The sequence below is a fragment of the Egretta garzetta genome, unplaced genomic scaffold, assembly GCF_000687185.1.
Source record: "Egretta garzetta isolate BGI_Z169 unplaced genomic scaffold, ASM68718v1 scaffold135, whole genome shotgun sequence".
NCBI classification, from domain to species: Eukaryota; Metazoa; Chordata; class Aves; order Pelecaniformes; family Ardeidae; genus Egretta; species Egretta garzetta.
In genome coordinates this window covers 1,189,224-1,199,007 of record NW_009259594.1, presented here as the reverse complement: position 1 = coordinate 1,199,007, position 9,784 = coordinate 1,189,224, and positions in this window count along the sequence as shown.

Below are 9,784 nucleotides of genomic sequence, written 5' to 3'. Positions count from 1 at the left end.
GGGGGGGGGGGGGAGTAGAGATCAAACCAGCACAACTGCACTTTGTAAAATTTCTGACGCTTTTTTTCCAGAGTTAGCAATTAAAGCAACAGGAAAAGGCGCTTTTCAGCCAAATTAAAAAGTCTTCCTTTCCCCAGCCCCCAAAAGTTTAATCTCAGATTTAATGAAACATTTAATTTGAAGCAATATATCTTTATTTGGGGGGAAGCAATTTTTTGAACTAAAGTAAATAAAGTAATAAATTATTTATTGTTCTTTAATTTGGAATTTGTTTTCAGCAGAGCAATCAGTTGAATTCAAGGTGAAATAAGCATCTGAGCTCCCATTTACCTTCATCAGCAAAGATCTGATACCTCTTTCAACTCATTGTGGGACAGAGGAAGATCTTGCAGGAGATGCTTTTCTAAGAGGGGATCAGGCTTTTGAGACTCAGCTCTTTTTGCAGCCAAAGGCACATTTCCACAGTGCTTTGCATGCCTGTGATTATCAGTGCTATGGAGGCACAAAGGTGCTGCAGCTCATCCTGCAGGCAGCATCCAGCCCAAGGCAGAGGGATGGTTGGGTCCATGGGATTCTGACCTCAGGACTTTTCTGTGCCCTGAAGGACAGCATGGGTGTTGGGATGCAGAAGTGGATTCATTCCCCATCTGCTTTAAAATGGAAAGGCAGAGCAGACCTCTCAAGTTTAGGTTACTCTCCCAAAACATATCCCAGTTGCAAATTACATACCTGATACCTGCACCCATCCAGTCACTCCTGAGCCCCAAGCCTGGAGCTGTGCTGTCCCCACCCAGGGAGAAAACCCAGCAGATTTTCATGGGAGGGGACTGGGTCAGCACAGGACTGACAGGACCCGTGTCTCACTCACACACGGGGCTTTGTGCCCTGAACCAGCTTCCAGAGTAAAATGCAGACCCAAATACTGCCTTTTCCCAGCCGCTTCAGAGCTGCAGCCCCCCTGACCCAGCATTTCCAGAGCCCACATGGGATCCTAGTGACGGATGGAGTAGGAAGCCAAGGTTGGGATGCATGGATGACCGCGAGGATGCAAACAAGCCAGAGCCTGCAGCTTCCCCAGCAGGCAAGGGGATGGGGTGGCCTTGGGACCAGCCAGCCCCACAGGCACGGAGCCTGGGGACAGCGCTGCTGCTTCCAGGGGGCTGGACCGGACTGTTCCCTCCCCTGCTTGCTCAAGCACTTCCAATTAAACCCGGTGGAATTCAATCTCTTACTCTTAATAAACTTCCCTGTTTCCTTGCCAACTCCCCTCCGGACACCAAGACGCTATTACTCCAAACACAACAGGAAAGGGCTATTTTTTTCTGCAAACTTTCTGACTGAAGAGGCAAGCATGATCCCCCCTGTCAGGATCTGAGCCATTAGGATCCATGAAAATTAACTGCAAATAAACATTTGGGGAGGGGAGGCGGGGGGAATGGGGCTGCCGAGCCACAGCAGAAGGGATGTGCATGCATGCAGGCACTTCCCCAGACAGGCAAACACGTGCGGTTGCTGACCAGTGTGTGTCTGCACATGGGATCCAACATAGAAACTGGCAACTTGTGTTCTGCTGCACGCACATGGATTTCCAGGGATGCTGACCCTGATCTCCACACCACCACAGGTCCCTTGTCATGCATCCCAGGCATGAAGTTCCGGGGGTGGGGAAGATCGAACAGCCCCTTCCCCCATCGCTGGCACCACTCACTACAGCGTGCGCACGCAAGGGAGCTGTACAGCCCCCCTCCTCCAGCCTGGAGTCCTCATCCCCACACGCTGCACCTCCATTGCACAGACCCAGAAGATTAATGCAGCCATCTCCCCTTTCCCAAAGCCCTGGTCGCAGCTTTGCAAGGCAGGAGCCTCCTTCTCCACTCTCCTCTCCCTGACAGATGCCTCAGAGCCCGGGGCCGCAGTTAAGGTGACAAGATTCAGCAATTCTTTATGAACATTTCATTCCCGCTCGCTGCACGTCGTCAATTAGACCCTGTGTTACATTCGGGCAAGAAGCACGATATGTCACTGTGGTGCCGGCCCATTGGATGGAGAGGCTAATCCTGCCGTGAATTTCATTACTGCTTTTATGCCATCGGAATTAGCTTGGTGACAGCGAGCCTGATTGTCTTTCACTAGGGGTTTGCCGGGGCGCGGGAAGGCTTCCTCCCTGATGGGAGCACTACGGAGTGACCCCACTCCACAGCCGCCCATCCCGCCTTCACCCAGGCAGGGAGGGAGCGGTGTCCAGCTCATGGGGAGCTCCGATATCCCTCCTCCCCAGTGCTGGGATAAATAAGATGTAAGGAGCCCCTTGCATGGGTGGCTGGTCAGGATGGTGGTAACCCCCCTGCCCATAATGGGAAGGTGTTGTGTGTTTCCCCTCTTGCCTTTACATGCACATAGATGGTTATTCTGGGGATGCTCTTTCGCCCAGCACACACCATGCCAGGTACCAGCACTCAAAAATCTGAAGCCTGAGAGCCAGGGGTGCAGTCTGAGGGCTGTGATCCATGCTGCAGCTGGGCCAAATTCAGTCCCCATATCAGTCTCTGCACTTGGGGGTTTCATGCCCTCAGCCAGTGCAAGAGGAGATGGAGATGCACAGCACCGTGTTTCCACCACTGCCCACAGGCTCCTTATGCACCAGCGTTCAGGCTCAGTTTGGCCGAGCTGCCTCTCTGGAAGGATCCTTATGGAGGAGCCCAGGACTTCAGGTGACTCGGAGCAGGCGTTGACTTTAGCAAATGAAGCTGGACGAGTTGAACACATCCTGTATCCGTCTCTACAACTCTCCTGTTATAGAGCTGCTGCTAATCAGGGAGCAAAGCCAGGAACGCACAAAAAACTTCCTAAGCAACCAGCACTTACCTAAGGGCAGACTGCCAAGAGGTCAGGCACCAAAAGGGTAGCTCTAAGCAAGAAGCGGCAGAGGAAAATCTGGGAACACCTGGAGAGCCCAAGTGAAACACAAATGTGGGGCTGGCTGCATGCAGTGTCCACTTTGCAAGTTGCTCTATCCCTGGTAAAACAAGGGGTCTCAAACATGCGATAAGCTGTCCCGACACCACCTCCAGACCCAGACATCAGGACTCCCCTGAACCTGGCCGCCACATTTTATAGACCCCATGACTTCACTTCTCCAAACCTGGCTTCTGGAAAGTCTTTCTCCCCCAGGCTGTGTGCTGTGGCCATGACAGACCCAGTTCGCTCCTCTCCATTTTTATTTCCTCTCCCATCCCCTCTGCCCACCCCCAGTTTGCACCCTCACCGAGCTCCCTTTGCTACCTCTCTCCCAAGTTTAGGTGTCCCCATCCACTTAACCAGCAAACACACATGTGCAAACCCATGCCTGTCCACATCTTACAAAAGCACTTGACTTTTCTCCTGGTGCCTCCCAGCACTGCTGCCATTTACAGGGTTTAAAATGTCAGCGTGATGCCCTCCAGGGGCCCAGAGATTGAGCTGCAAAACACTTGAAGGTTGCAGATGATGTTGGTGATGGCTGCCAGGCTGATCCAATCGGTTCTGCACCCTAACACAGGTTCAGAAAAAAATTGCAGGAGCAGGGATAGAGAGACAAATTGATCACCACTGCCTATCATCCCAGTGCATCCCCAAAGCCCAGGCTGTGTGGTCCTGCATGGCTCCGGCCTCCAACCCTCCAGTGCTGGGTGCAACCCCTGGAAAATGCACAGGAGGCTGTAAAGCCAAAGCACCAGCAGGAAAAAACTCCCAGGACATTCCCGGGAGGAAAGGCTAGGCACAATGCAGCTCCTGAAATGCCCTGTACCACCAGACAGACCCCTCTGCTCTCCTCCTGGTTGCCCCAATGTCTTGTCCCAGGGCAGCTCAGAGTGATCCAATGCCCAAAGGACCAGTGCAGCCTCTCCACTTCAGAACATCCTCCAGGGGACTCCAGCAGCCCTCCACTAGGTGCTGTACAAACACAGCATGGGGAAAAAAACAGTCTTCCTCCAAGCAGGAAAGCTCACATTTCTAGCTGGCAAAAGACCACGTTGCACCTACTGGGAGTCAAATCCACCTGGCTGGGGTGTTACTGAAGGGCAAGTTAGATTTGAAACCCATCCCTAAGGGTACATCTGAGAGCAGTAATGGTCCCACTATGCAGCACAGTCTGGAAACCTGGAGACAGACAGCAATACCAATATTCGGAGCTCTGCTCTGGGCTCTTGGCCCCCTCCTCCTGCTCTCAGGACAACGAGGATGCACAGCCTTAATGCACATCTATTAGTCAAAGTGCTCTCCCCTTAGGTAAGCAGTTTGGGAAGCTTGCCTAGTCCCTCCCAGTAATACTCCATTAGCCCTTCACTCTAAATCTAATTAGGGGGAGGAGGAGGAGAAGTGGGAGGGGATGGGGGGAGGTGGGGGGAAAGAAGTTAAACTCATTTGGGATGATGAACTGTAAGAGAGGTTTGGCAAAGACAAGAATAAAAGTAGTCAAATCTCAGATCTTTGCAGGACAAGAGGTACATAGGAACAAGGTGTAGGAGAAAGATTTCTGAGCTCCCTGCCAAGGAGCGGGCAGGATGCAGCCTTTCCCCTGGCCACTGGGGTGGGGAGGCAGGCAGCACCCGGAGCTTGGATGGGGATGGCAGCCCATTGCCAGCAGTTCCAGGAGACTACTTTGTTGATTTCAACCGGGATGAAAAAGAAAGAAAGATAAGCTAAAGTGAGGATGGAAACTGATATTGTATTCATCCTCCTTGAACCTGGGGGTCCCCCCAGCCCATGACCCTCCCTCAGCCCAGCTCTGTCACCCCCCTCCCAAAGTCCCCCAGCAACAGCATCGAGGGCAGGAGAGCTGGGTCACAGTCCAAAACCTGGGCCAGCCCCACCAGCACTAGAGCATCGCTTCCCTCCCCTCCAGACCTCTCCTCCTTCACCATGCTCCCTCCCCTCCAAACCTCTCCTCTTTTGGCGCACAGGTCCCCCGGGCTTTGGGCAGAGCCTGTTTCGCAGCAGCAGGTCTCCCGGCAGCTGAAAGCAGTCTCAGCTGGATTTGCCCCCAGTCGCGAGGAAGCCTTGGACAGATCATTCATCGTGCAGTCCAACGCAGCCGAGACAAGGCCAGGAGCTGTGCAGAGCAAAAATAAAAAAGTCACCGGGACTCCCCATATCATATATATATCAGCCAGCAACGGCTCCATCGGGAACAAAGGTATTCAAGCATTGGAAAGAGAGTGCTTAGCAGTAAAATAGGTCCTGGAAGCCCTCGGGCACTATTTACTGGGGAATGAATCTACCTTGGTGACTGATTGCAGCCTTTTAACCTGGATAAATCAGATGACAGATAAGAGCGTCTCCCAGGTAGCCCTGCCGGCAGGTACCTCCATTACAGCCCCATCCATTTCAGCCAGCTCCGTCACCCACCAGGGGACATGTGCCCTGCTGTGTGGGGTGAGGCCTGTGTGGGGATCAGGGGGCAGAGGTGTCTGCCAGTTTTTGGAGCACCTCTGCTCTTCTCTTTACTGCAGGGAAGGCAAGGGAGCCACTGCCAGCTCCAGAGGAGGCAGAGGCAGCCATGGTGCTGAGGACTCAGCCCTGCCTGGCTCTGAAACCCCAAAGCATCCCACGTCCCAGGACTGGAGCACTGCTGGGGGGTGGGGAAAGGACAAGCGATGGTCCCCAGCACAGGTGTCTGAAGTACCCCAGCCCTGCATGCTTTTGTCATCCACGGAGGGTATTTTCGAGGCTGCTCGCAGCAGGGCCCGTTGCAGTCTCTGGATCAGCCCATCTCACACCTGAGACACAACAGAGACAGAGCCACCCCCAAAGCCACCCAGGCTGCAGGGACAGCCACCAGCTGGGGAAAAAGCTTGATTTGTATAAGGACACTCACAAACCGTGGGTGCTCACAGGCAGGAGTGAGCATGCAGCCTGTCCCAGTCCTTCATTTTGAGCGATGCCCTGTCCGCCACCCCACGTTACTTCTGAACCAGGAGGGTTCAGCATCAGCTTTTGCAGCAAGTGTCTTTGTAATACGCAGCTTCCCTGCTCATCCCATCCAGGAAAAGGGCTGTGGGGACAGAGTCTCCCATCTCCCTGCATGGCTCTCCGGCAAAGCAATTGGGAGCAGTGGCAACACGGCAACCCTGGCTTTCTGCTTACAGGCTGAGGGTGTTCAGGGCTGGCTTTGCATGCATCCATCCTGCCAGGTCAGCCATGGCCCAGCACACAGCAGTAAGACATTGGCTTGGGTTAGCAGCGGTGGAGCCTGCCCCATGCAGTCTGTTACCCCTCATGCACAGCAGGAGACTTGTAGCACAAAATTAGGGTGCCACCGCTCCTTCCTTTTTTCCCCCTTTGGGCACTCAAAACTTGCAAGTGAACAGGACAACTCACTTGATTTCCACTATTTCAGCCATAACATCTGCATCCACTCTGCAAAGTCTAGGCAACATCCTGCTCCGTTCCTGGTCCTAATTCTTTTTTTGCTGCTTCAGACACCCTTTGGAGGACCCCCAGAAACTCAACGCTCACCCCACAGCTCTCGTGACACAACAAGGAGCACTGGACAGGAACACAGTCATTTCAACAGCCACTTGAGCCATTAGTGCTCGATGCACCCCTTTAACCTCGCAAAAAGGAGAGCCAGCCCCTTCCACGCTGCAGCTTGCCCACAAGCAGCTTCTGGAGCAGAGCAGGCAGGGAGGCTGCCTCCTTCCCTCTCCCACTTTTTAGATTTTAGGGAGAACACAAGTGGCACAACCAGGTGTTCTTGCATCTCATAACCCAATCCTGTGCTCTGCCGCTCTCCCCAGCACAGCTCCCACCCAGGGCCAGCTGCTGACGTTCAAGAGAATTAATTACCCACCCTGAGATAATAACCCTAACCAAAGCATTAGACGGAGAGGAGTTAAAGGAACAGTGCCGGGCTCCAGTATGGAGCCCGGGGTTAGAGAACCTCACAGTGCCCCAAGCCACCACTGTCCCCGAAAAAGAGACTACTACTGAAAAACTTTGGTGGCAGAGAACAAATGGGGGGACGATGCGAATGAATTGAGCTTTGGCTTTGCACATTGGATCAGCAGGGCCTGGAATGGGCAAAACTGCTCCTGATTTTCTGTGCCTTGACATGGCAGTTTCTGGAGGGAAAACGGGAAACAAAATCAGACTGACACATCTCATCGGAGTTCCTGCCTACGGGAGTGCTCCCCTCCATGCCAGCCCTGTGCCAGCTCCGGCCGGAGGCAGAGCAGGGTGTGTAGTACTGGGCAGAGTGGTGCCCCAGCTACGCCAGAGCATGCACAGAGATGCTCAGTCTGCTGGAAATGGCCAGAATCAGACAGGAGCCCTTTCTGGCCGGTTTAAGCTCATCAGGCTGCAGCTCTGGGGGTGCCAAAATGCACAGGAACAGGGGTCCTGGTCAGTGTTATTCCTTAAAAGGCTGCAAAAGGGGTTTCTCCTCTGCAGTAGCCCTTAATGACATTGGCAGTGCTGGGACCCAGAAGAGGATGTGTCTGATCCAGCAAGTTGCTTTTCAGAGGTAAAACCCAGGCAGTTCCCTGGGACAGCCCTGCTCCATGTAGCAGGTTGGATCAGGGATCTGATCCCCCTGGGAATTACTCTTTTTCTTTTGTGATAGGGTTGTTTTCAGCCGGATTGCTTCCCTGATCTGGCCTCCGTGCATCCTTGGGGACAGCAGACCTGAACGGGGTTAGACAAACAGCTTGGCTGAGCAGCAGGGGTGAGCTGCCGAGGGTGCCCGGGGGCAGGATTAATCCCGGCTTGACACATTTCCCACAGACCAGAGCCTCCAAGCAGAGATGGGGATGCTCCAGGGAGCCAGGCAGGGGCTGGGGGGCTTTGCGGACCAAGACCCCCACTCCAGCCAGCCACACAAGCCACAGGATGTCCCTGCCCTGCTCCGGGTGCATGTCACAGACAGGGCAAGAAGCCACCTACTACCCATCCGTCCATCCAGCCAGGTCTGTGTGTCCAGCTGGGTTCCATGTAGCCAGGAGGGTAAAAGGCATGCATGCAAGGACTGGGGAGCAGAGGGGATCCACCCAGAGCCTGACCTCCCCCCTCCATCAGGGATCGCACCCTGGAAGCCATATCCAGCCATCATTAGTATGCAAAGACTGTGATCCGAGAGAGGGGGAGAGAGGAAGAGAGAGGGAGGGAGGGGGGAGAGAGGGAAGGGAGAGGGAGAGAGAGAGAAAAAGGCAGTTGTTTTATTCATGGCTGGTGATATTATAGACTGAGTGAAAATCACATTATCGTAATGGGAAAGTTAGAGTTGCCGTGATGATGCCCTGAAGCTTGTGTGCTGATTGGGGTGTGATTGCTATCTGTATTTATATGTAGAAAGCAAAGTTCACTGCCAGTTCAAGATGGTGGAGCCTGCTTCTTCATGCTACATAATTCTTCAGTAGGGAGAAACTAAGAGCAGCCGGGGCGGCTGAGCAGGCATGGGGGGCTCCTGGAGCGCGGGGCGGCGGGCAGAGATGGTGAGATGGGGCCTGCTGCCGGGTGTGAGCGCCCGGGTGTCTTTGAGTGTGAGTCGGTCTCGCGGCCCTGGTTGTTGGTGATGCTGGGGGAAACTGAGCCACAGTTGCAGTTTTGGGGGTATAGCATGATGCTGGGCACAGAGCAGCGAGAGGAGGGGAGCGATCGATGCAAATGTTACAGTGGTGTTTGCAGGCTGTGGTGGGCTGCACGGGGCTTTGGGCACTTCAGTTAATGATGCCTGCTGGTGTTTTGTGTGAGATAAGTGTGACAACCTGAGGACCCTGCATGTCCTGTCTGTCATCCAACTTTCTCCCTCAGCCCCCAAAGACTTCCTGGGGGGGAAGAGCAGCCTTGGACCTCCCTGCTCCAAACTGCAGCCCCTGCCACTGCACCTGGGATAGTGCTGGGTTTCTGTGCAGCAGCAGGTAGTGGGGATGCAGATAAATCCTTATGACATAAATCTGCCCACAGAAAAGGGTGATGCTCAAGGAGCTCTGAAACCTCCAAGCATGCTCCTCCTCTGCCAGCCCTGGCACTCATGTCTGGCTGCCGCAGGCCCAGTCCCCCATCCTGCCCCATGTGCCCTGGAGACCCTGTTAGCCCAATAGCACATTCCAATCCAGGAGCTGCTATCCCTCACACAGCAGCATTTGGGAAATGTCCTCCCGCAGGACGAGGACATGCTGTGGCCACCAGCTCCCCCAGGAACTCACGCAGAGGAGATCCAGGGGTGGAAAGTCACTGCTTGGGGGTCAAGCAAGTGCCCTGCTACTGCAGCACAAGGAGACTTCCATTCACCGGTTTGGGTTTTTAGATCCCAAAGTGACACACATTAAAAAGACAGGCCATTAACTGTGCATCTGTCAGCAGTAATGCTGAGGTTACACCGGCATCTGGGAGTCCCTGCCGCCTCCTCCCAAGGACACACCTTCCAGCAGGCTCCTGCCTCTGCAGCAACGTGTTGATGCCCAAGGGGTGCGTTCACCTTCTGTTTCTGGGGTCTGTTTGGGAGAATGACAACAATCCAAGTTTGGGGGAAACAGAGGTCTATTTTTTAAATCACAGAAGAGGGAAATAAACACAGCCAGTGTTGCAGACAGAAAGTGAGGCAGGTCATTGGAGAAGCAGCAAAGAGCAGAGGAATAGGCTAAACCCTCTCCTTTCTTTGCCGAGTTTCAAGAGGGTTTATACCACTAAACGTGCTCCACTGCCACTGGAGAGCCTTCTCCGTAGTCACCTCAGCCATGTGCCTCCCGTCTTGCTGTTGCATTCCCCTTTCAGCCCGTCATGAGGCCCTGCAGCGCGGCGGTGG